The sequence below is a fragment of the Passer domesticus genome, chromosome 1 (assembly GCF_036417665.1).
Source record: "Passer domesticus isolate bPasDom1 chromosome 1, bPasDom1.hap1, whole genome shotgun sequence".
Lineage (NCBI taxonomy): Eukaryota > Metazoa > Chordata > Aves > Passeriformes > Passeridae > Passer > Passer domesticus.
Window position 1 is genome coordinate 6,454,411 of NC_087474.1, and position 24,871 is coordinate 6,479,281.

At 40.1% G+C, this 24,871-nt stretch overlaps 1 protein-coding gene across 1 annotated transcript in view; it reads left to right on the plus strand.

The window, feature by feature from the left end:
• DPP6 (dipeptidyl peptidase like 6) overlaps positions 1-24,871 on the plus strand; it is a 539,077-nt gene that overhangs the window by 30,146 nt on the left and 484,060 nt on the right. The gene's annotated exons all lie outside the window — the stretch shown is intronic.

The window sequence follows — 24,871 nt, forward strand, 5'->3', positions numbered from 1 at the left end:
GCTAAATGCTTTCACTACTTTCCACTTCTTCTATTGCAAAATACTTTATCTGACCTTGAAAAGAATTATACTTTTAAGCCCAGACCAAAAAAAAAAAAAAAAAATCATCTAGTACAGAATGGAGCTGTAAGCCTCCTCAGTTACATGGATTACTGAAATCACATCACCTCTGTGCTCTGTTCATTGCACCAACTGCCTATATAGAGCAGCAAAAAGATTATGCAACTCTCTAATAGATTGGCTGTCATAACAAGACCCAAAATCAGGTGAGTTTGGTCTAAATTTGGGTTGTTTTGAATGCTTTTCAGATAGTTCTGTATATGACTCCAGGTGTCTCAGTATGAGAAAAATAGGGATTCATTAAAACTCAGTATCAAGCTTTCTGATCTGTTTTTTAATAGTTATATTACATATAATTACATTTAGACTCAAAATCCCTGGAAGCCTCTTTCATATTTTGTTTTAATTAGCATTGATCTGGACATGCTGAGCAAAAGTGAAAATTTTAGCTTTGCCTTATTCCATTCTTTCCTTTACTAGAGTAGTTTAAAGGATCCACTTGTCAAAAAGAATAAAAGATTCTCTCTTATTGAGAGTTCTCATAAAAGGCCCTAAGAGCTTCTATAGCACCATTACTGTCTATTGTGCACAGCAGATCTGTAAAATACTGACATGGGGTTATATTTAATGCACTGAACATGGTTAAAATCAGTGGGAATCAGCGTGTTTTCCTGTGGAACTGGGCATCTTTTGCCCCTGTCTCCAAAGAAGCCCAGTGGTTTAGCACTTTCTATTAATTCCTTTATTTCTTTGAAACAGGGTGCTTTGTAGGGGATGAAAAAAAAAAAGGAAAAATACAGGGGAAGGCAGAAATCACTGGCATTATAGGTATGAGTAAGCTTTGTGACGTGACAGTTTGTGTATTAAAATGACAGCTGAAGGAAAATTCATTCCTATTAAGAGTGAAAGAACTCAATGTGAATACACACGAACGAGGTGCATAGAATTGTGAGAGACAGAGTAAATAGTGGGTGTCACAAAACTGCATCAGCCTGAAAAAAAATGCACAGAAGGCAGTACTGAAACTTTGAAGAAAGATTGATGTGACAACAGCTGCAGGTAAATACTGTGGGGGAAAAAAGTAATTTCCACACAAAGTATGGCAACCCTCGCCTTTTAAGTCTGTTTATGATGGCAGCAATGCATCAGTATGCACAGGAGGAAAAGAAGAGCACAGAGGAGTTGTGTAAAGGTAATTAAGGTAATTAATCATGCTCTTTTGGTTCCCTTGATCACTGAAAACTTTGGCATTATAGGAGAAATTATCCTTTGGTATTACTTTTGCAGTATTGTACATACAGTTCACGGGACCCCAACTAACTCAAGGAGGACATAATGAGGCCATCTCCTACATTCTGAAGTCTTGGAAGTTTTTGCAAACAGCTCCCCCAGCAATCCACCCCATGACTAAAACAAAAAAAACCAAAAAAAAAATAAAGAAAATCAATGTCATTAAAAAAAAAAAGAATTCCTGTATCAAAAATACATTTTGTCAGCAACAAGGAAAGTGGGTAAGAGGCCACAGAGTCCATTGAGAATTTTGCTATATTAATGCCAATACTTTAAGTCATGCTCCAACACTGTGTGAAACTAAGAAATGCTAAAATAGCTAAGTGGAACTAGAGGAGCTCAAAACAAAGATTAGCTTTTCATGAGGCTAGTGGAAATGCCCACTGTTAATAAATGAAACAGTACACACTCCTTCTTTCTCCAATTTCTTTGCTTGCTTGGAGTGTAATTAATTTCTCCTAACTGAGGGCTGTGAGGGTTAATTTCTGTGGGTGAAATACTCACTGAAGGGACAATATTCAGGAAGAGAGAGACACCTCCCAAGGACTGCTTTTCACTAGCTGAGACATTTAGATGAACACTGCTGGAAATGCACATTTCTCTCTGTTGAAAGTATCAAGAACTGATGCCTGAGTGAGGTTGGGATGTCAGAGGAAATGAGAGAAATGCTAACATTGATGTCCATATTTAATCTTAATCATCACAATGTTACACTTGTGGAATTTATTGCAGGCTGTAGTTTGTGCTGCTTTCTGTGGATTTTATTGCAGCAAGTTTCATTTTTTGCAAGGATGTTGGCTAAACTTGAGTGACTTGTCTAGAGCACAATGATGGTGACAATCAGGTTCAGTGTTTGTTGGTAACAACTAGGAAAAAGAGAAGGATTATGGTGGGAGTCTGTTAAAAATCAGGATGAGGAGGCAGATGAAATATTCTGTAGGCACCTGGGATAAGTCCTGCTATCACTGGCTCTTGTTCTTTTGGGGGACATCAGCTCACCAGATGTCAGCTGGAAATGCAGTACAGCAGAGAGGAAAAAGTCCAAGCCTAGTTGAGAGTCCCTTGGGAGACACTCCTGAAGGGAAAAGGGGTCCAGGAAGGCCGGATATTCTTCAAGAAGGAAATTCCCTTGTGCTGTAGGACAAGCCAGCAGGGCAGACAGCCTGACTGAACATGAGGCTTTGACAGGCACTCAGGGAAAAAAAAAGAAGTTTATGACCTTTGGAAGAAGGCTGAGGGAGCTAGGAATGCTGAACCTCTGGTGGTGGAGTGGTTGAGGCATCAACCCTGGAGGAATTCAAAAGCTGTAGAGATGTGGCAGTGAGGCACTGTTTGATGGTGGGCTTGGCAGTGCTGGGCTAACAATTTGACTCGATGATCATAAAGATCTCACAGCCTTAGAAATTTTATGATTCTAACTTAGTGAACCTTGCCATTCGACCCTAAAACTTTTCTTACACCTTGCTGATTCCTTTGTCATTACTTTGAGTGCCTCTCTGCTACTGTGCTGCTGGTGGAGGATCTCCCTTGGAACAAAAGTTTGCACTGTGGCAGTGACACAACACATTGCAGGTGATGTAAATGCTTCCTGCCTTGCAGCCAAGCTGGCCAAAGGGGGATCCTGATTTACCAAGGGATGAAAAGGTGGAAGCAGTCAGGCAAGAAGACTGAATGAGATGCAGGAATCTGTGCCTAGTTGCTGGTTCAGTGCCTTCCCAGTGTCCAGAAACAGGTGCAGAACAGGAGAAGAGAGTACAGCATGGCCCTAATGAAAGCAAAAGATTATTTCACATAGTTTTTTGCCAAAAAAAGGGAAATTTGGTATTGTTAGCAGAAAACTCTTCCTTTGAATTCTATTTCAGGACATTGCCTTCAGATGGTGTTCCAGAAAAAAAAAAAAAAAAAAAAAAGAAAAAAGGATTGTGTGAAGTTTTTTTCAGTGAATAAGCAGAATAATATCAGGGAAATATCTGACTGTCATCCACCAAAACAAAACATCAAAGGCTGAATCAGCACTTGGATCAAAAAAAACTTTTGATTTCTTTGGGTTTGACCTTAAAACTTCTATAACTGGTTTCTGATGTTTTTGCCTGCTCTTATCTAGATTTCCATCTCCAGTATTTTGTGTCTTCATCTCCCAGTATTGTTGAACTTGTAAATCAGGTGTTGGCTCCTGTAACAGCTCAGCTTCATTCATTTCATGCACCAGTCACTGTGTTACTGAAAAATAGTTGGAAAAACAGCTTTTGCTTTTGCATTATGTAAACATAACTGTTTCAGAATGCAGCACCTACAGCATGAAGAATTTGTTCCTTATGCTTTTATTTTACTATTTAGTCAATTTATTTGCATACACTTGAAGTATGCTCTGTTTGGAAAACTTGGTCTTTTTAGTTGACTCATCCACCTCAAAACTTGTGTCCTCAGTTTAACTTGTCTTTACCTTGTACTGAGGAAAACTATCAGTATTTTTATGTTCTAATAGCATATAGTTCATATCCATGAAGATTCAGGAACTTCATCTATTTGCAGAAACTTTTACACACAGTGCTACCTCACTATTTTTTCAGAAGGTTAAATATAAAAATATTGGTCGGTTTTTCATAAATAGTCTATTGGTAATTCTTGTGGAGAAATTGGTCCCTGTGGAGCAATACTGTTTTATGAGTGCCCTTTCATGCTACAGGAATTCAAAATCATCCATGATTACTTTCAGATTTTTTAGCAGTGCTGCTGTCACAATGCTGTAGCCAAAGTAACCTAAATTAATTTAGGTGTACTGATTTTAGGACTGATTTACTGTCCTTGATGGTTAATACTTTTTATATGTTTCTTATTTTTACTTGCTGCAATAGCTTAGCACCCAGAGCAAAATAGGCAAAGTTGCATAATTATATCAAACTTGGCCTCCCTACATATTGGTTGTGTAATAAACCACTAGATGTGATCTAATCAACCTATCCTTTGCCCTGTTAATGTATAAATACTTTTTTTCAGTGCTTCCTAGCCTGATTACAGCTATTTCTCTTGCTTGAAAGTGTTGCCACTTCTGAGAATATTACCCCCAAAATCTATAAAAACTTGGTAAAAACCTCTTCCTATCCTCATTACGTTGACAAATGCTATGTATTCTTAATGTTTTCTTTTTACCTAACCTGTGGCATTACTTTCTCTCCTAGCCTAGAAGAAGCCACTGTAGCTCTTGTGAATGTCTTTCTGTTCCTGTTAGAGGGCTTTGGATTAAACCCAGATTTTCCCCATAGTGTCTTCTGAGGGATTTCCTAAAAAAAAAAAAAAATAAAAATTGCTATGATATCATTGTTACTCTCCTTTGCTCTGGTACAAAAGCAAAATTCTGTATGACTACAGGGGTCTCACTTCCCTCTGAAATGCCTGATGTACTGAGCATTTCCACACAGTGAACTGCCCAGGGCCAGGGCAGCACCTGCCAGCTGCCTGTGCCCACAGTGCCGGTCTGTTTACAGAGTTTCTGGCACAGTTTTCCTCTGTTGGTGCCCTCAGAAGTGTTTGGGCACAGCTCCAGCTGCAGCAGAGGCTAAAGAACATTCCCAGTGGGCTGCCAACATATGCTCCCTGTTTTGGAGGAGCAAGGGACTGCAGCTGGATGGCTGGAGTTCTACTGCTTGGCCTCTGGACAGTAGATGCTCACTGGGTTGTTTTATCTTTTTGCATAGACATAACTGTGCAAACTGGTAGCAAGAAAAAGCTGTTCTGAGCCATGGTTTCTGTGTATCACAGTGGGCTGGTGCAGTAGACAATGTTGTGGTTGATGCACAAACTGGATGCTGGGAAATTGAGTGCCCAAGGAAAGGATGGCAGGATTGCCACTGATTGTAAAGTCTGAGGAGGTGCAGAAGGAAATGGGAATGAATTTTGATGTCCTGTGTTTCAGTCTTTATCCCTAGGCTGGTCTCCTGCTTATAGCTCAGTGGGCACAAAGTGTCCTGGGCTGAGATCACTATGGAGTCATGCTCCAAATGATCTGTGCAGGATGTTCAGTGGTGTTTTAAAAACTGGTGGTCACCTGTTTGGTTAGTTGGACATTATGTGCAGGCAGTTGGCTGCAAGAAAGTTTATATCCTTTAATGTATCCTTTAAGAATATACTTATTCCACCTCTTTCGCAATTTAATGGAAATATTGAAGCTCACTCTCCAGTGGTTCACATGAATAAAAAACTCACAATCCAAAAAACCCCCATTATTTAAAAACTTCAAACTGAAAACACAGCATTGCAGCCAGTTTTCAACTGTTCAAATTCACTTTGCAAAACCCAAAATACCAGGGTGACATTTAGACAATAGACTATCCTTGCCCCAGAATAACCCTGTTTATGAAGTGCAATTTTCTTCTGCCCTTAAACATCACATCTGTTGATTTTTTAGTAGTACCTTAACTCACAATATGAATTTCCAATTCTCTCTGAAAGGGATTTACCTTAATAAAAAAGCCAAATTAAGAAATGCCAATTAAAAAAGAAAAAGCCAACTTAAAAAAAACAAAAAAAAACAAACCAACCAAAACAAAAAAGAAAAAACCCAAAAGAACAACAAAACAAACAAAACACCAACCCCCCATAAAAACCCCCAACCTCCTGCCTTCAAACTCAGAAAATAGTGAAAGGCTGCAACCCTGGGGAAGGAATGTGCTGGGCATTTAAAATCACACAAAAGAGCATCATCCTCCTCTTCAAGGTTTCTCACCAAACCTGCCTACATCATAAATTTTTTGCTTTAGAAAGTGGTTTGGGCAATGAGAAATTTAAGTTCACCAGAATCATGTTTTGGTATAGTAATCATTCAAGTAACCAAAGTGGGTTTCCATTCCTTAAAATAAAAAAAAAATTAAAACCCCAAAACAAATACTAAACACCAAAAAAACAAAGTAAGCCCTCCAAATAATGAAAAGAAACTCTAATATTGTGTGGGATGAGAAGTTCATGGAATAGATGGAGCTGTACTCTTCTCTGTACATCTTCACAAAGACATCAGCATTTATCAAGGTAAGGGCTGGTGCAGCCAGAGTGTTTGACAGAGTACCAAGGAAAAAATGTCACCAAATGAGAGGCAGGAGGAGACCTGACTTCTCAGGTAGCTGGAAATGATGAACAGCCAGAAATGAGTAATCAGGAACAGCTCCTGTCCTCCAGAGGGCCACTTATCTCCATCTCCTTCACTCAGAAATTTATGAACCACCTTAGTTCACAACTTTGCTTAAATCTGATTGAAACACTCAATGCTTGGTGTATAAAGGATGAGGCAAGATGGAAATGTTAAGATTAAGAGTTGTAGGTCATGGTTTGCTTCCCTCAAAAGCATTTTTACCAGAATGCTGCTCTTGCCTTGGCTTACCTTTGTCCACCACCTCCACCCCTTGTGCCCTCAACATCTGAACACCACTTTGCTTTGTGCTTCATCTGGTACAAGTCTGGAAAACAAACAAACAAACAAAAAACAGAATAAATCAGAGCTCCTGCAAGCAGGATAATTTTTTTTTGGTGTTTAGAAGGTAATTGGCATGTCAGTGGCATTGCATAATGGAATCACTCAGGAAAAAAAAGTAAATTTGGATTTAGAAACCGTTGTGAGATGCCATTCAATAAGAAACTGGATTAATACCTTAAATTAGTTAGAAATGTGGGGCTGTAAAGGGCATCTGGGGCTGAGGCCAGCCCCTTGCCATAGTCAGCCTCTGTCAGATAAACCCTTTCATAAACTAATTAGCTGATCCATCTTAGAACAAATTGGGTCATTTACTACCATTACTCCCACGGGGAAATTGTTCAAGAGCCTCACTTCTCTGTTGCTTTGAAACATTCTTCTAATTTTCAGCCTCAATTTATTCATGGCCAGCTTATATCCATTTGTTCTTGTGCCAATGCTGTCCTTTAGCTTAAATAGCTCTGTTTCCTCTCTTATTGTATTCCTTGATGTATTTATAGACAACATTCACATCCCCTCTGGGCTTCTGTTTCACTAGGCTGAACAAGACAAGCTTCTCTTCTCTCCTAGCACAGGCTTAGTGTTTGTGTGATCATCCTTCTCCTCAGAATCTGATCCTGGATTTATTTCACCCCTGTTTGTATGGTGACAAATACAAATAATTGAAAATAACATCAGTCACCTTTATTCAAGATCCAATAGAGAAGAAATAATCTGCATTAAAATTAGGAAATTTTACCTCCAGTAGAAGAAGTAGGAGCATTCCCTATTTTTGGTAGCATTTATGTAATTGTGAGCTTATTTCAAAAGCAAAGGAAAACCCATTTCATGTTCTAGAAAGTGTATGTGTTGCTTTCCTCCACTATCCATACCTAAAAGTATAGGATTATTTGACACTTGTGGTTGATATTTTCTTCTCCCAAGCAGATTTTTAGGCCACTGTTCTCTTTTTAGGGTCTGAGGTAAATTCAGAGGGAGAAGTAGGGGAACAACTTCATATGGCCACATTGCTTCAGTAGATCTTGAAAGGATGTTTCTCCTTTCTGCCCCTACTCACATGCAGTTATGTTCCAGGGAAGGAGCTGTTCCATATTTCTGCACTGCACTGGGTCACTGCACCTGAGCTTCCCCCTGTCCCTTTGCAGGGGTTGGTGGCCAGATTTTACTCAGAAGCACTGGGGAGCTGTGAAGAGGATGTGCCACGAGCCTTGGGACATGTGGCGTGCCAGCAACAGGGCATGGAGGTCACTTTGGACCCTTGAGTGAATCCAAGCCTGGGGACTGGCTTCATCTTTTGTCAAACAAAAGACACAGTTCTCTTTCATGCTTTCACATACTCCCAAAAACATGTCCTGAAAACTTCATTATTTATTATTGTAGCTCTCACGTTGTGTTTGATTTAGAGCAAGAAATTGTGTTTGATTTAGAGCAAGAACCAAAGATGCTGACAGCAGTGTGTGAGATACATAAGAAGATTGTTTCAGGGAGTTTATATTCTGGTGCTTCAGAGCTGCAGAGATGTGGGTATCTATTTCACTTCAAAAAATATACATCTTTTAAAAATGAATGTAACATTTAGAAATATACATTCATCTGCTTCAGGTGAAGCAACTGTGAAAGCTTTTGAAAATCCAGAGCCTAAAAGAAGCACATAGCTGAAGTTTTTTGGGAGATGCAGAAAAGGCATTAACAGAGATTTACTAATTCAGTTACCAAACTCTCCACATGCTCATTTCTTTACACTAAGAAATGTGACATTTATGGGCCTCACTGGTAAAGTAAGACTCAAGGAGAGGCTTAAAACCTGGTGCTTCAGGTGTGGGAAATCATTCAATGTGTAGGAGTTAATGAGAAGGAATATAAAATATTTCACAAACATTTCTCAAAACTGTGTTATTCCTTTCTTTCTTCATATTCCTGGCACAGGTTTTAATCAAATGGTCATTTGACATTCCTATAGACATCTAGTCACATCTTTCTTTCTCATCTAAAATACTCTCTGCTTTGAGCAGTTTCTAGACTTTTAGAGGTCTCTAATTAGAGATGATCAAAAACATTTCAAATTTAACAACCATCAGGAAATACAGCAAAATCAAAGTAGGCACATATTTCAGGAGCAAATTGGTTTCAGTTTTGATACAAGTTGAAATGGAGAATGAATGTAAATTAATTGTGTCAGGTTACTTTTGCTTAAATATAGAAAATATTTTGGTTTTACTTTACCATTTTGATTAATTTTATTTCATAGTAAAAAAAAATATTTCTGTTCATAATGTATCTATTCATAATTAATCTTTAATTAAAATGCTATAGACTTCAAACTTTCCTGTAACTTGATGGATTTTATTTCCCTTTAGAGTTTTGTGTTAGTGAGGAATTAAATGGTAATTTTTTTTTCAAATTCAGAATTCCCTTCTTCCATCAGTAAAATTGGAGTGAACCTCTTCTCAGTATTTCATATGCTGTGGGGAGAATTAGCTTCTCTAAACTTTGATTTTTTTCACCAAATGATCCACATCAGTTCTGCTCAGACAGCCTCTGGCACCAGAGGGTCCATTGAGATATCACTGAGAACCAAAATCTGGCTTGGCAGTTAGAGATGTGCCTTTCTTGAGATGATTCCCCATGTGGAGAACTGCAGAGGGTTTTGGAAAGGGCAGTTCAAAAGCTGTCTCTGGGAAGTGAGGGTACAAAGCCTGGGGGAAGACAGGCTGACAGAGCCCAGATGAGTCACAGACTATCAGACAGTTCATTTAATGAAAAAAAGTGAGTTATTGTGGTACACAAGTTTTGTAGTTGAGAACACAGCACAGAAGGCTGAAACAGCATTACAGGTCTGGCTGCTTATAATATGGATTTAACTGTCTTTGACATCCAGTGCCCTGTGAGCAGTTTATTATCTGGAAAGTTTTAGAGCCCCGTGTTTCACTGATGGTTATTCATCAAGTGTTGTCTTCCTTCCCAGGCTGTGCTCAGACATCTTTCAAAATTATGGTAAATATTGATTGAGTGCCCTGCTTAAACATACATCTCTGGCACAGACTGTTCAGCAAGTGTGCCTGTGTCAAGCAGGAGAATTAAATTCACAGCCAGAGTTCACTATAATAGCTGTCTTATTCATCTAGTCCTTGCCTTCTTGGAAAGCATCACCCTGTCATGTGTGGCTCTGAAGTACACAAATGAAATAAATCTATTAAAATGTTAAGATCTTTGACAGCAAAATACACTCAGACCCTTAATGTTGGAAAAGTCAATTTTGAAAAGTCACTGCAAAAAGTTGTGTGTTTGGGCTGTATGTCTCAGCTCCTGCTGGAGAAACTCCCATCATTCCCTCTTCCATTCTCAAGTTGTATGTAGTTTCTAGTGTTGCACTTCTCCATGAGAAGTTGTGCTGTGATGACCAGTTCACCTCACCCAGTGCCAGAATTTATGCAGACATCCCTTGAAGAAACTGGTTTGGGGTTCAGCAATGAACCAGGTGAGCAGAGGAGATGAGAATGGGCAGATGGATGTTCTTTTGTGTGTGGTGTCTGCTGGAGCCTCTTCATCAGTGGGCCAAGTTTGTATCTGTGGGTAGAGTTTGACAGAGAACTCTGCAGGGATTCAATTGTCTGGTGATCCTTGTGGAGAGTTTCCATGTGATATTCTGAGAAATGCTCCAAATTGGGATCTTTGCCAACTCCTTCTAATATTAAAATGAGACTCTAACTCCTCAATATCAGCTTCATTGACCATAGTGTTTCCAACAACAGAAACTGCTAATGCATATGAAATTAATACAGCAAAATAGAAAAGGGTTGAGATGGTTGTCAGGTGCATTAGATTAAGTACACTCAAATTTAAAAAAAAAGAAATAGTGAATTTTGGCTTTATAAGAAACTATGTTAACTTGTGCAAACCCCATCTAAGTTGTTTTTTTCTCTTTAGTGAATAAATGAAACCGCAAATATTATTCTTTTTGATGTTGCATAAAGCCCAACTACTAGCAGTGTTTAATTGTTAGCCTCTCTAGGAATCCAAGTTCCAGGAGGAATTCAAGTTTCTTCATGAGAAATGTACTGTTGATTGTACTGGATGTGGTCCTGTTTCTGGCTAAGAGGACTTTTGCTGGTGACCAATGCTGTCTCTGTTATTAGCTGACCCAGTTCAGCCCCATGCTGCAAGAATGGCACAGCTCTCAGCAGAGCCTGAGGGTGTTTACCTGAAGGTGTCTGCTGCTCTGCTTGCACAGGACTTTTCCTTGGTACTTTCCTTTTTCCACCTGTGACCTGCATTTACCCGTGCCTTGTTGCTCTTTCCTAGAGACACATCTTTTGTAATCCACCTACACTCTATCAAATAAGAGTCAAGCCTTACTTCTGCTTATTTTTCCTTCGTTCTGCAGAAAACACACCCATGAGGAAGTGAGCTCCTCCTCTGGTGCAGTGTTTTCTCCAGGATGAAGGGTTTTGATTCCATTATATGCATTTTCCTGGAGAGCAGATGGGTAGATATTTGTCCATTTCTGTGTCTAGGAAGTTAACCTTCTCATTAGTAATTTCTTCTCAGTTAGACTTCACACTGAAAGGGCAGAAAAGAAAACTGGTCTGACACTGAACCCTGCAGCAGCCCTTTTTCTCCTATGGAAAAAAGATTTAGATATTTGTGCTGATTACATTTCTTTGACTCCTTTTCTTTTCCTTTGTGTTCCCTTTCTGATTTTTGATGTCTCTGTTAGCCATCTTCAGAGGAAATAATCTGTTTTGTACATGAGGCATGGCAGCTGCTGCTGACTCTGGGGAAGGGAGAGGATGTAGCTCTTAGTGGTGTCAGTTTAAGGTGCTGATGGATGAGATAGCAGATTCAGACAGGCAGGTTGGTGTCCCCCACAAGATCAATGATGTAAAAGGTTAATTAATGACACATGGCTCATTTAGATCAGGAAGGGCAGCAGCTGGCCAGACCATGGATTTGCTGAAAGCATCACAGCTGAAATGGGTTGTGTTGGGTTTGTTCTTGTGGAAATGAGCTGCTTTCAGTTGGGTATCCCTGGATTTTCTTGAGTGTAAATGGTGTGTTTGTGCATGTTTGTCTGTGTGCACCCCCTCATTAGTTCCCTAAAGGTCCCAGGGAAGATGAGAGACTCCCAAGAGAGAACATCATTGATGGTTTCTGAAGAGCCAACAGAAATGTGGGTCCTACTGAGCATGCTGGCACAAGGCCAGGAGAGGTGTTTAATGATATGCTGAAATTTTAGTGTGGGGATAGTCACTGAAGATCAAAGTAAAAGCATAACTGGTTGGCTGGTCTAGGTTGCTCAGCTTTCTACAAGAGGGAAACTGCAAGAGTGAGACTGCTCATAGTAATAATGGCATTTCCCAAAATTCAGGCATGAATTCTGTGCTTTTCATCTCAGCACTTCATACAGGCTGCCAGTTTGTCTTATTGCAATAACAGAGTAAACCTTTTACTCAAGGTTTACCCATCAGGCCAGTGGCAGCTTTGCAAGTAAAACTCAAGTGTCTTGAGTTGTGAGACCATTGGGGAGAAGTTCACCTGAGCCTCCCCAAGGAGTCTCTCTCACTGTGGATGGTACTCACAGTAATGCAGTGCTGGTTCCTTTGGCTCTACCACCAAAAAAAGTCACCACTAAAAAGAAAAGTCACTTGTCCCCTAAATCTCACCTGTGTGAGCAGGACCCCTGGTTCCCTCAGTCACTGTGAGTGATGATGTCCCCACACCTTTCCTCTGAGGTTAAGTTTGTTGTGGCAGACTCTGAGGGCTCCCAACAAGAACAGGCACCAGCTTTCCTGTTCATCCCATAGAGCTGAGGAGCTGAGCTTGAGCATGGCTCCAGCTTCTGGCTGTGAGCTATGTTTTCTGTGAGAGGAACAGGGAACAGGCACACATGTGAAACAAAAATGGACCATGCAACTCATCTGGCCAGGGTAAGGTATTGCTGGAAGACTGTGGGCAAAGTGCATGGCCAACAACAGCATGATTTTGTACTAGGAGCAAGAGGTTCTTCAAGAAAATGTTCTCCAAAAAATGCTTCACATAGCCCAAAACCCCAGGTTTAAAGCAGATGTTACTCTTTTAGACAACAGCTTGAAGCAGGTGTTCTGATATGTATTATTAAGAGCCGGGAGCTGAATTCTTCATTTATCTGTTACGTATGTGGGTAAACTCCAGAAAATAGGTGTGTAAGTACTGATTAATCAAATATTGGAATTAATGGCATAAAACAGCAAGTTAATGGAAAATATTCAAAGTGTATGTTGCTCCTTATCAGTTTGTTGATTTTGTAATAAACATTGACTTGTCTGAAGAGTGGCTGAATTATAGGTATGATTGAAGCAGCTTCATCTTATAAATTCTGGTGCTGTAGGTTGCTACACATCTTTGTAGGTTATCAAATGAAAGATAAACATGTCTGAACATAACCATGCACTGTCTTAGGAGCACTTGGAGAATATATAGGCTAAGTTTGCCCTCTACTGGATTGCAAAATTACATCACTGGTTTTATTACTGGCCAGATATGTTCTGGTTATTCCCAAGGAAGTTTCCCATTACGTGATATAACATGTACACACCTCATCCTCAAGACTTGTGTCATCTTTCCAATCAGTCATCTTTGCTGTGGGAACTGCTCCCTGAATTATTTTGTTAAGAATTGTACTTTTTACAAATGTCTCTACCCAGGGCTACTTTCAAACAGGGTTATTTTGGTGCTTTTTTCTTTGGATGAAAAGGTTGTGCAGAGGGAGTAATTCTGAACATCAGGAATAAACGAAAAACTGATTGGCAGGAGCCAGCTGCACAAACAGATCTGCTCTTTTCCCTCTGACAGCTTGTTGCTAGCAAGGCCTGGGGTCTCCAGCCAGCTGCATTCACAGCCACGAAACAGCCCCTGAGGGGCTGCAGCTCCTGCTCTTTCTCTGCCAGTCAGGCTCCTTGCCACACATTTACTGAGCACTTTTAGTGTGGATGCAGCTACTTGCAGTCAAGGCATGAAGCACTGCTGCATCTTAATTCTAAGTATGTACTGGGATTTCAAGGCTCATTTGGTGTGTGCTTGAAATAATAGTTACAAACATACACATCTGTGACAGACTGCATTTGACATCAGCTCTACAAGAGTGATCCCAGAGTTAGGAGGTCATATCCATGAAAGTTAAATCTGTTGTGATGAATCATAAAGTATATGAGGCCAGGTGCTCATCTAATGTAAATCAGGATAAGTTCTCTGACCTGAACAGAATTGTGTTGACTTGTGCTGGCTGAAGCACAAATCAATTTATTTTTTTTTTTGTTTTAATGTAATTTCTCATTTGTTGTTTTCCCCTGTTGGGTGAGCTGGTAAAGATTTCTTGGCCTCATCAAGCCACTTCAAATTTCTGTCCTTGCTCATAACTTTTAGGTTTCCCAGGCTATGTTTATAGCCAGAAATGCTGTGTCAAAAATATGTTAGCTCCAAAAAGTAAATCAATGTCTGACTGAACACTGCTCAGCTGTTCTTTGTTCTGTCTCTGTGTTCAGATTTTATCTGTACTGAAGAAAAGACCAGATAGCACAGTGGGGCACTATTGTCTGTCCCTCTGGCAGTGCCAAAAGCAAGTCAGGATCAGCTGATGGCATTTGTAAGGCTCCTGTTACAGGTGTCCTTTAGTCCCTGGATCCCCTGGCAGCAGTGTGAACCAGAAAGCTGCTGAGAGCTGTTGTGCTGACAAGGTTCAGGGTTTTTTTGCTATGAAGTTGTATATCTGCAACCTGGTGTGCTAGAAGGTTGTGGTGAAAACCCCTGAAATTCAGAAAGTTCTTTCCAATAGCAATGTAGTTTTCCAGAGCCAGCAGGTTGCTGTTTTCATGCTGGTTTTATATACAGATAACCTGAAAGAGGAATGGAGATTGAATATTATCTGAGCTGCTCCACAGTCAAAACTAAATTTGGAGGTGAGGAGGAAACCAGCATATCTTAGAGCATCAGGTAATGGAAGTGGAGATATTTCTGTTTGGCTGATTTATTTGTCTATTTCTTTCACCATCAATTTTGGAGTTAAAGTAAGACCCTGGGAAAAATGGGGTAGGCAACAAATGATCAGTGGTGAAAAGCATATGATGAATTACTGTGCCCATGGCTCTACAGTTCATTTCAGGGGCAGCACCTCCAAAAGAGCCAGAGGAAACTCAGATGCTTGAGATTGGGAAGTAATGATTAAAAAAGAGATTGGATATTTGAATGGTGTGTAGGCAGAAAAGGAGGACTACTGTACCAGTGGAGAGCCCACTGCTTGCTCTGACCATGGAGGTTGCTCTTGAAGTCTAGGGAAGTCTTCCTCATCAGCCTTTGATTTCAGAATGTCCTTAGGAAAAGTCAAATCCTGGCATTTGTCCCAGTGATTGATGTCTTGTAGAGTCCCAGGCACTCTCTCAGTCCCTGTGGGAACTTTGTGCTGTGGTGTCTCAGGCTGAACACAATCTGGTTGCACTGGGAAATGTGTTTGAAGGCAGAAACTGATGCAACCTCCTTGAGTCAGGAGGTATAACTGCACAAAGAACAGCTCTGCTCTGTAAGGAGCTCCTGTGACTCTGGGGTTGAGGGTTTTTTAACCATTCCCAACCAGCCCTTCTGTGCTGAAGTAGAACTGCATGGAGGTCCCACCCTGAATCTTATGTATCCTAAAATCTGAAACCTCAGGATTTTTTGGGTGGCACAGAACTCCTCCACAGAGAAGATGCTACAGCTGTGCTTTGAAAGGGTGAACAAGGCTGGGTGTGTGAGGCAGCTCACTGGACCCTGCCCAATGCCTGGAGGAGCTGGGCAGAGGTTGCTGGATGCAAGCAGACCTGCAAATTCTGTTATTTGATTGATTATTTTTTTTTCCCAATTTGATAGTGAATATTCAAGAACAGAGTGTGCAGGTTAAGACCTAAACAGTTGGAATATTGCTGGCAAAGCTCTTTCCTTGACTGTAACGACTTTTGGCTTCTAAGTGATATTCTTAGGACAAATCCTGAACATCACAACCTGTTTCCTAACGAGAAGCCTGGAATAGAGCTAGAAGTGTCCTAATTTTTCCATGGACTGGTGTTCAGAGAAGCTAAGATCTGGGTCCTCACAGCTTATTGGTGCTTAACCCCAGTGTTGTGAGTGCACCAATAGGCATGAATTGCCCTGACCAGCCTCATCTTGCTCCTGTGTCCGCATCTCTGGCCATGTCCAGGAGCTCTGTTTAAGCTTGTGCTCAGGTGTCCAAGTCTGCAGGTGTTCCTGAGCCCAGTTCAGCCTCCTGCTGTCCTGGCACTGGCTGGACTGGCACTGCCCTCCCTGGATGCACTCCCAAACCTTCCTCAAGGATTGCTTGTCTCAGGCTGCTCCCCTGCTGGAGCTTGCTGGATAGACCTGCATCTGACACCCCATTTCACCTGGATGGAGCTTTTATCAGCACAGCCCTGCTCAGGTCTGTGGGGTGCTGCCCTGTGTCTCCCAGCTCCTTCTCTCTTGAGGAGCAGCCCTGATTTTGCTGCTCCCTGGCACTCAGCCCTTTGGAAGACAGTGAGTCCTTTATAGACATTTCAAGAACTGTGCCTGAGGTCACAGAAAAATATCAGCAGACATGACAAATCTTCATTGAACCATCTTTCTTTTGTGCTGCATCAATCCTCTGTAAATAATAAGATTTACAAACTTATGTCCATTACTTAGTTGCTTCTGTATTCATAAAAATGTCACAGCATTTTAGTTCCCTTTACATTTATGGGTTGGAGCTGTGCAGGCTGTGGGGCAGCACGCAGATTCCCACTTCATTATAACACAAATGGTAAACAATTACACAAATGGCTTTGTTGTTAGCTCAGGCCTGAGAACTGAGCTCTAGGTTGTCATGGTCATATTTTCTTGCCCAGGATTTTCTTCTGAGAAGCTGAGAAGCCTCAGCTTCTCCTGTTTTTGCTGCTTTGGAATGTGGTCTGGTGATTGTTTTCCAATATGTGAATTGTTTTTACTTAATGACCAATCACAGCAAGCTGTGTTTGACTCTGAGGAATCAGTCACAAGTTTTTGTTATTCATTCTTGTTAAGCCTTCTGATGTATCCTTTCTCTACAGTTCAGTATAGTTTTAATATAGCATTTCTTTAATATAATATAACATAATATAATATCAGCCTTCTGAGATATAATAAATCAGCCTTCTGAGAACATGGAGTCAGATTCATCTCTTCCCTCATCCTAGGGACCCTCACAAAGACCACACTAGACCACTGCAGAGCACAGGTTACTTTAAAGAAAAGGTACATGGAATGTATCATGGAGAATGAGAGAAAACATGGAGATAAGCCATGGAAAACAGTTTGGGAAAATGAAAGCAAATGTGAAGGGTAGGTTGATTGTCTTTGAAGACAAGGTATCTAAAAGGGTTTGGAAGTAGATTGGGAGAGAAAGAAGAGAAGGGGGCCTGGATCATGAGCACATTGCACAGGAACCAGGAGGTTGTGCAGCATCTCTCACAGAGGACTCAGACCAAGCCATTTTTCTGTAATGCACATGAAAGAAAAAGAAATGCCCAAGTCCATTTTACGTGTGCATGAGCCAGCCTGGATTCCATTCTGTAAGTATTACAGAGGTATTGTGTTAACTCAACTGGTAGTCTGCCATTTTTAATTTTCAAGACAATAGCTATGGCACTAGAACTAATCTGTGGGAGTTATAAGGGGAAGAAAATAATTTCTCTTACGTTCCTTCATCTCAGCTCACATCTAATTTATTCACTTCATAGACGCATAAATTCACACAGAAGTCAGACTCAGCTGAAACCAGAATAGATGGAGTATTTATTGCACAGGCAAGAGCAGCCTGAGGAACATCAGAGAAAAGGAGAGCACCAGAAGACATATTCCTAGCTCTTGTCTCATAAGCACCTTTCATTTCAAATTCTCTTACAAAGGGGTAAATAGTACCAGAGCAACTGCTTTAACAGACTGCATGTTACAGCTGCTTAGGGAGAAGTTGTATCTCTTGTACCAAAAACTGCCTACTTTTTATTTAATAAAAAAAAGGCAATTATTTCAAGAGGAAGTAAGGCATACAAACTGTGATGGCCAATCTCATGCAGCATTTGGGGTGACATCAAATTGCTCCACTCTGACTTTGGCCCAGATTTGCAAGACCTGTTTTGAGTTCAGAAGTTATTTTCTTTGTATTCTATAAAAACACAGAACACTTGAATTTCAAGAAGGTAGCAAGGATTTGTGTGGAACTGAATGGGAGACAAAAGAGAGTGAGTGACTGCCTGGGGTTAGGATCTCAATCCACTTCTGGCTACAGCAGCAGACACAGGAATATAAATTTTGTCTCTCAGTAAAGTTTTGAGAAAAATAATATAATTTTTCTCCATGAACACTGCTTCCAAGCTCTCTTCCTCAACTAAGGGAGTCTGCATGTGTGTTGTAGCTCTTGGCCTTAGAGGTTTTGGGGATCCACCTTGAGGTTCCTCATGGAAAGGGCTGAGGAGAGGACACCTTGCCCCAGAGCTGTGGGGTGGGTGCTGGATGTTGGTTTGCAGGCAGTCCAGGTGCACAAACGAGCTGTGGAGCACCGTGGCTACTCAAACCCAGGGCACTGGCTTGGGGCACCAGGTCTGTGTGAACCCAGGACGACTGTGCAGGTCACAAATCTCAATGCCAGTAAAGCTGAAAAGATACAGAGTGAAGTGTGGGCTGAGCTGAAATTCTTATGATTTCATCTGTAGACCCAAATGTCAAAATTCCACTCACATCTTGCTTTAGTGCTCCAAGTCTTCCACTGCCTTTAATTCCTTTTGCTCCACGTATTTCCATTTCAGAGCCACTGTGGCAATGTTATTCTGAGTCTTCCCATTTTGCTCTGTGCTTGATCTCTGTGTCCTTTTACAGCATGGATTGGTCAAAACGTGTTGTTTACATTTTGAATTTGCCACTATTTCATCCTTTAAATCAGTGATTCCTCTTGCTTGATTTTTTTTAATTATATAAATGACAGTTGAGACGGGTTCAATTTGTAAAACATCTTGCATATAGATATTACAGAAGTCAATAACTTTCCTTATAAATATGCAAGTTTTGGTTACAAAAAGTATATTTTAAAAGTATATTTTAGCTTAGTTTATGAGAAATGGTAGCCTGATTTTTTATTTTTAGCAGTCTGTAAAACTTCATTTGGTGGGAGGCTTACAGGACTCAGCTTCAATGGAAAGGAGTGACTTAGTAAATTCTTAATCATCTGTTTTAAAACAAAATAGTTTTTAGACACAATTTACAGGTTTTGATAAATAAAAGCTTTCATGGCCAGAATTCCCATAGAAACTTCCACATTTTCTCCTTGCTTGTGTAGGGAGAAGGTTTTGCTGTCTCATAACCAGGCTTTGCCTTTTTATGCCCTTGTTGTTTCTGGTAACTTTCCTTGTACAAGGCACATTGTCCATATCCATGATGTGCATAAGACACCTGGTAAAAAAGAAATCCAGTAGTTGAGAGCCAGGATCAGTTAACCAAAGATCTATCTTATAGAAAGAGTTAATGTCTTATGAACCCCCATGATGTAAAACAGCTGCATTTCAAAACAAGGTCACTCATGAAGAATAGCTTTTCCTTTAAAAATGTCAGCATAAAAGAATATTCTTATCTGTAAGAGAAGATTGTAATCCTCAAAATGTTTCCTCATGTTGTATTCCAAACACTGACTTCATTGTTTCATTTGCACTGGTGTTTAATAAATTGGTTTTGTTTTTCAGCCGCAACAAGGCAAGATGAATTTTGTGGAAAAGGGCAGTCTAATGGAGATGTGGTGTGCAATTTGGATGATGAATTATCAGAGCACCACAGTAGCCTGTGTTGTGGTCATTTTATTGTTTAGTGCAGTAATAGAGTTAAGTTATATTTACATTTTCTAATTATATTTTGTTATGCAAAAGATTATATGTACGTAACCTCTTGCCAAACCAATCACTGAACTCTACTTCTCTCTCAGAAAAAAAGAGAAAGAGAACAACTGAGACTGAAATAGAAAGCAAAATAGATAATGAAAGCCCACTGAAATCGCAGAGAGGCTCCGCACTGAATTCCAGACAGGCATCCTGCATTTCATCATGGCCATGGCCTTCTCCTGTCCGCCAAGCCTGCAGCTCAAAGTCTCCTCCTGCCAGCAGCCTTGGCCAGCATCCCTTGCTCACTGCTGCTCTCAGAAACACATCTTTATATCCTTGGTTTTGGGATCAGCTGGGGAATGTGCTTGCTGAGGTGGTGGCACCCAAAAGGCTGAAATTGTCCTCCCCTGGAAAGGTGGCTCCCATCAGAGGAGCTGCAGTGGCACCCCAGTGATCAGCACACAGCAGATGCCAGGCACAAAGAGTTTTTGTACAAAGGAATGGCTCAAATTTTGGTTCCCCTTCCATGCAGAGTGGTCACTCAGTTGCCTGGACAGTCACTTCACTAAGAGAGAGAGAGGGAGGCACCCCAAAGTTTTAAGCCAGGGTTTTTTTTTTCTCATATACCTTCCTGTAGAGTATCCCAGTAAGCTGCTCTTTGCATCCCTGTATTGAACAAAACCAATGTTTTTATTCACATACTTGGACACACTGGGTCTGCCTAAGTCAACTGAGAGTCTCCAGAGGCTCCTCTCACCTCCCCATCGTGAGCCTCAATAACTGAATTTCCTGAAACCCCATTTATGTGTTTTCATAAGTAAAGGATGGCATAATCCTTTTTTTTTTTTTTTTTGGCAGGATTTCTAGAGCTTTTTGTTTGTTGTTTTCCATGCATTTGTTGCAATGAACACCATTTTCCTTACTTAGCTGGTTCCCCACCTTTAAATGATATTGTCTAAATTAGACACAATAGGGTGCATTAGAAAGATATTGGGAGGATATATTGCTTTATGATTCCAGGTAAAAGAGAACTTCCCCAAAATAAAGTCCAAGGCAGGTTTAAACTCTGGTTCTTCTACCCCAAGGCTGGTAACCTGAACTAATACCTAGAACTAATTTTTCCAAAGTTCCTTTTGATTCCATTAGGAAAAGTTCGACCTCGACATTAGGCAGCATTGTCTTTAACTGAGGGCAAAATGTTGATGTAAATTATCATTTGCATTCTATATACCTTTATTTGGAGCTGAAAATGACAGAAGTAATTAGATACTTGACTATTCTTCCTAAATATCTTAGACATTCAGAAATAAACTCTTGTTCTCTACCCATCTTACTAACACTGGAAAAACAACAATTCTATGGTAATATTTTATATTATTGGATAGATGTCAGGGCCCTGTTTGCTCCAATATTTTATAAATGTGATAAAGTGAAGGCTCTAATCTAGAGAGTCCAACTTTCATAAACTTAAATAATTAAAATTGAGTGCTTGTCACAACAGATTAACTAAATCCTTGACTTTGGAGAACTCCAAAACACCATCCTAGCAATTGATTCACACTAATAAACAACAAGATTGCTTGTAAGCGTGATATAAAGCTCTTCAAAAGGAAGGAAACTTAGGTACCTGGCCTCAAAAAATTAAGAAATTAGCTTACAAAATACACTTAAGAAGAGTAAACTGTGTGTTAAAATACCTATACAGCAATATTTGGTCACCTAATGTACTAAAATTCCACTGAAATTCCACTATAATGTAGAGGAAAACATATTTGCTGGTTTTGTAGGAACATCATCCAACAGCAAGAAATGTTATCTTTGCCCTCAAGGTGGAGAAGGACTCAAAGTGCATTGACAGGCTTATATCAACCTCCCATCATTAAGGAAAGGAGTAATGCAATTAAATGTAGTCTTATTTTGTTGAAATATTTTATGTCAGGCACAGGGTGTTCTGAGGTGATACAGATAATTAGCAGAGAAATTTAATCATCCATATCACAATGAAAGAAAAAAAATTGGCTCTTTAATCAAAAGATAGACCCACCTGATCTGAAATGAGAATGTTTCAGTATGTCTTCCAGGCTAGAAAGCCTAGTTAAAAATTAATGGAAGTTGGCAAGCATTAAATTATCTACCTAAAAGATCCTATACAGCTTCACAAATTAAATAGAAGTCCATTGATATTCACAAAATAAGTTATATGCAGGACCGATGCATTGGAATAGTGAAATAACATATACCAAAGGCAGAATGGCTTCTGAGCAATGTGCCATCACTGGGGCTTGTGCTGAACAGAAGGTTCATTTGTGGGTCCAGGTTTCCTGCTTGGCTTAAGTGGGAACTGTGCTGTTTTATACCAGTAGAGCTTGACTCATGGTGGTGTTGAAGGCAAATTTATGGCTAGACCCTGGCTGCAGCTGTGGCTTCAGTGGCAGGACTTGTGTTGATTTCAGTGGGATGAGCCTCCTTGGCTCTGAGTTCTTGGCATTTTCTTGGCTGTATGTGAGATCCTTCTTGGTTCTGGGACTTGTGGTTTTGGCATCTTTCCAACTTGGCTGGAAGTGTCAGGAGTGAACACTTGAGTGAAGGAGATTTTGATGCTTTTTGCATTCTCAACATAATTGTGATTAAAAAATGTAGACTGTCAGAACTGTATTGAAATAAAATCAAACTTGTTTCAGAGGATAAAATCTGTTGCATAACAAACTTTCAAATGTTTACCACAAGTCTGTCTGTATTTTCATTTCAGTGGTAATGAAAAAAACCTTAGCACATATGTTGCTTTTAGCATACTATATTCTAGTTAGGCTTTTGTGTGGATTTATGCATTTGTTTTTAAAGCTCTGCAGTCTCCACTTGCACTGGGAGAAGCTTGGTGGCAGAGGATACTCTTAATTTAGCAAACACAATGGTATCCTTTTGCTAGGCACTGGAATTGGTGAAGTCCAGATGGAAATCCAAAGTACTTTTAACGATGAGGATCCTTGCTAGAAGAGATTAATAAGGAGTTTATCATTCTACAGCAGGACTTGTAGTTTTGGAAGTATAAAAAAACTTTAGCTCTGATTAACCAGAAGTGGTACTTGCCTAGAAAACAGGTCCCATAATGCTTCTTATTAGCATTTTCTTGTTACTACTGGTAATGCTAATGATGTTGCCCAGATTTTCCTAGCATCCCCATGCATTTAAATTTCATACGCCCAGACATGATGCAGAAATCATATTCTGAATGCTTTTCCTCCTACTCTGAATCCCTTAGCAACTTCAATTTCATTCATGGAAAAATAATTATTTGAACTCTGTGTATTTTTAGCTTTTATTAATGGAGTTTAAAAGTTGGAAATGTGAAAAAACAAGAAGCCTTAAGGCAGAATCAATATTTCTAGTAGAAATCCTCCAGATTTTGCCCTCCTGGAGCTGTCAACATCACTTCATTCTTGGGCTGTACTACAGAGTTTATCTGCTGCTTGTGCTCAGTATGGACTGTGACTCATGTATGAAATATTTCTACCTAAGGAAGTGAAAATAAAGCACATTCATTATTGTTGTGGATGAGTCTGAGACCTCCCCATTTAACCTGCTTTTTGGAGAGCACAGAAGGTTCTGCCTGGGCCAGGTGAGGTATCAGCACAACAAAATAAAAGGCACTGCCCCACGTGAGCCTGTAAGCTCTTGGGTTTACCACGGGCTACAGGAAAGCAAGGTGGGATCTCTGTACTGAGCCCATGCTGTGTTTGCAGATGAATAATTCACTCAGGGGTAGTGAGGAGTTGACTGAGCCTCCAGGTAGCTGTCCAGAGGTCATGTGTGTCTCAAGCCAAATCCCTGGTGAATTTAATAAATCACTAAGTTTTCTAAGAACTAAATGTCAAAGCACGTATGTGAGTATTTAGTGTCTCAGTTGTGTCAGGAGACACCCAATGTGTTGAGCTCCCCACTGTTTCCCCTGGGAAACTGGTACATGAGGAATAAACTGTCCAATTATACCCTTGGGAAAATACACTTCTGTTGGTGTAACAGGAACATATCAGCCTTTTCTCAAAGAAAACAATGTTCAGCTGTTCTATTGCAAACCCCCTGAACATGTGAAGTTTTAAAGTCCAACATTAAACTGGACGGGATGAGAAGTGAGTGAACATGCTGTCAAAAAAATAAGGGGGAGAACTGGTTGGTAGTAACCTGACAAAATCTAAGAATTAAAAAAAAAAAAACAGCAAAGATCAAAATATATATAATTCTAAATTTCAGAGGTTTGTATCATATTCACTTTTCCCTCAGGAAGCACAGGGTGCTGTCTGAGATAATATAATCTCCTTTTTTTCAGACTCTTCCATTTATGTTAACAAAGATGGCTTAAGCACCCTCATGCAGTAAGAGCTAGCAAATATTAACTTTTCAACAGCAGCTGCTCTGTCATTATTCTAATCTCTTGAAGAATTAGTGATCCTCAGAAGTAAATTTTAAGTTTATTTAACTGTGTACTTAGTTTATTTTTCCCTGCAATTTCTTCTCTGTAAGACAAGCCAAGACTTCCTTGGAAGTCAAGTCTAGAAGCTGTAAATACTTGGGCAAAGTTTTAGGATATTAGGAGAGAAGATTTTTCAGAAGAGACGTGTAGCTTGGCTTGAGCAATGAAATTCTCAAAATTGATCCACTTAGGAAGAAAAACTTATTCTTTGTGGTAATTCTCTGAAGTTCTTTTTCAGTGTTGCATTACTAAATACTCTTATGGAATATGTTTACTATTACTAAAGCTGTTTCTGACTTATTTAGGATTGCACAGTGTAGCACTCAACCATTTCATTTGGGATCCCACCAATTCTGTTCCTCTTGAATATTATAATTTAATAACAAAGCAAGTACTGGAGATAATCTTTGCCTCAGCTGTTGTCTCCTTTTCTTGGCACTCATTAGACCACATCTGTGGTTCTGTTTTGGGGCCTCATTGCACGACTGATATAAATTGGAGCAAGTTCAGCAGAAAGCCCCCAGGATGGTCAGGGACTGGAACATTTAACCCTTGCAGAGAGGCTGAGGGAGGTGGACTGGTTCAGCCTGGAGAAGAGATGGATTTGGGGGGACCTGGCAGCAGCTTTCCAATTTTTTGGGGAGGTTTTTGAGAAGATGGAACCAAGCTCTTCACAGTGAGGTGTGTCAGGAGGATGAGAAGCAAGAGGCA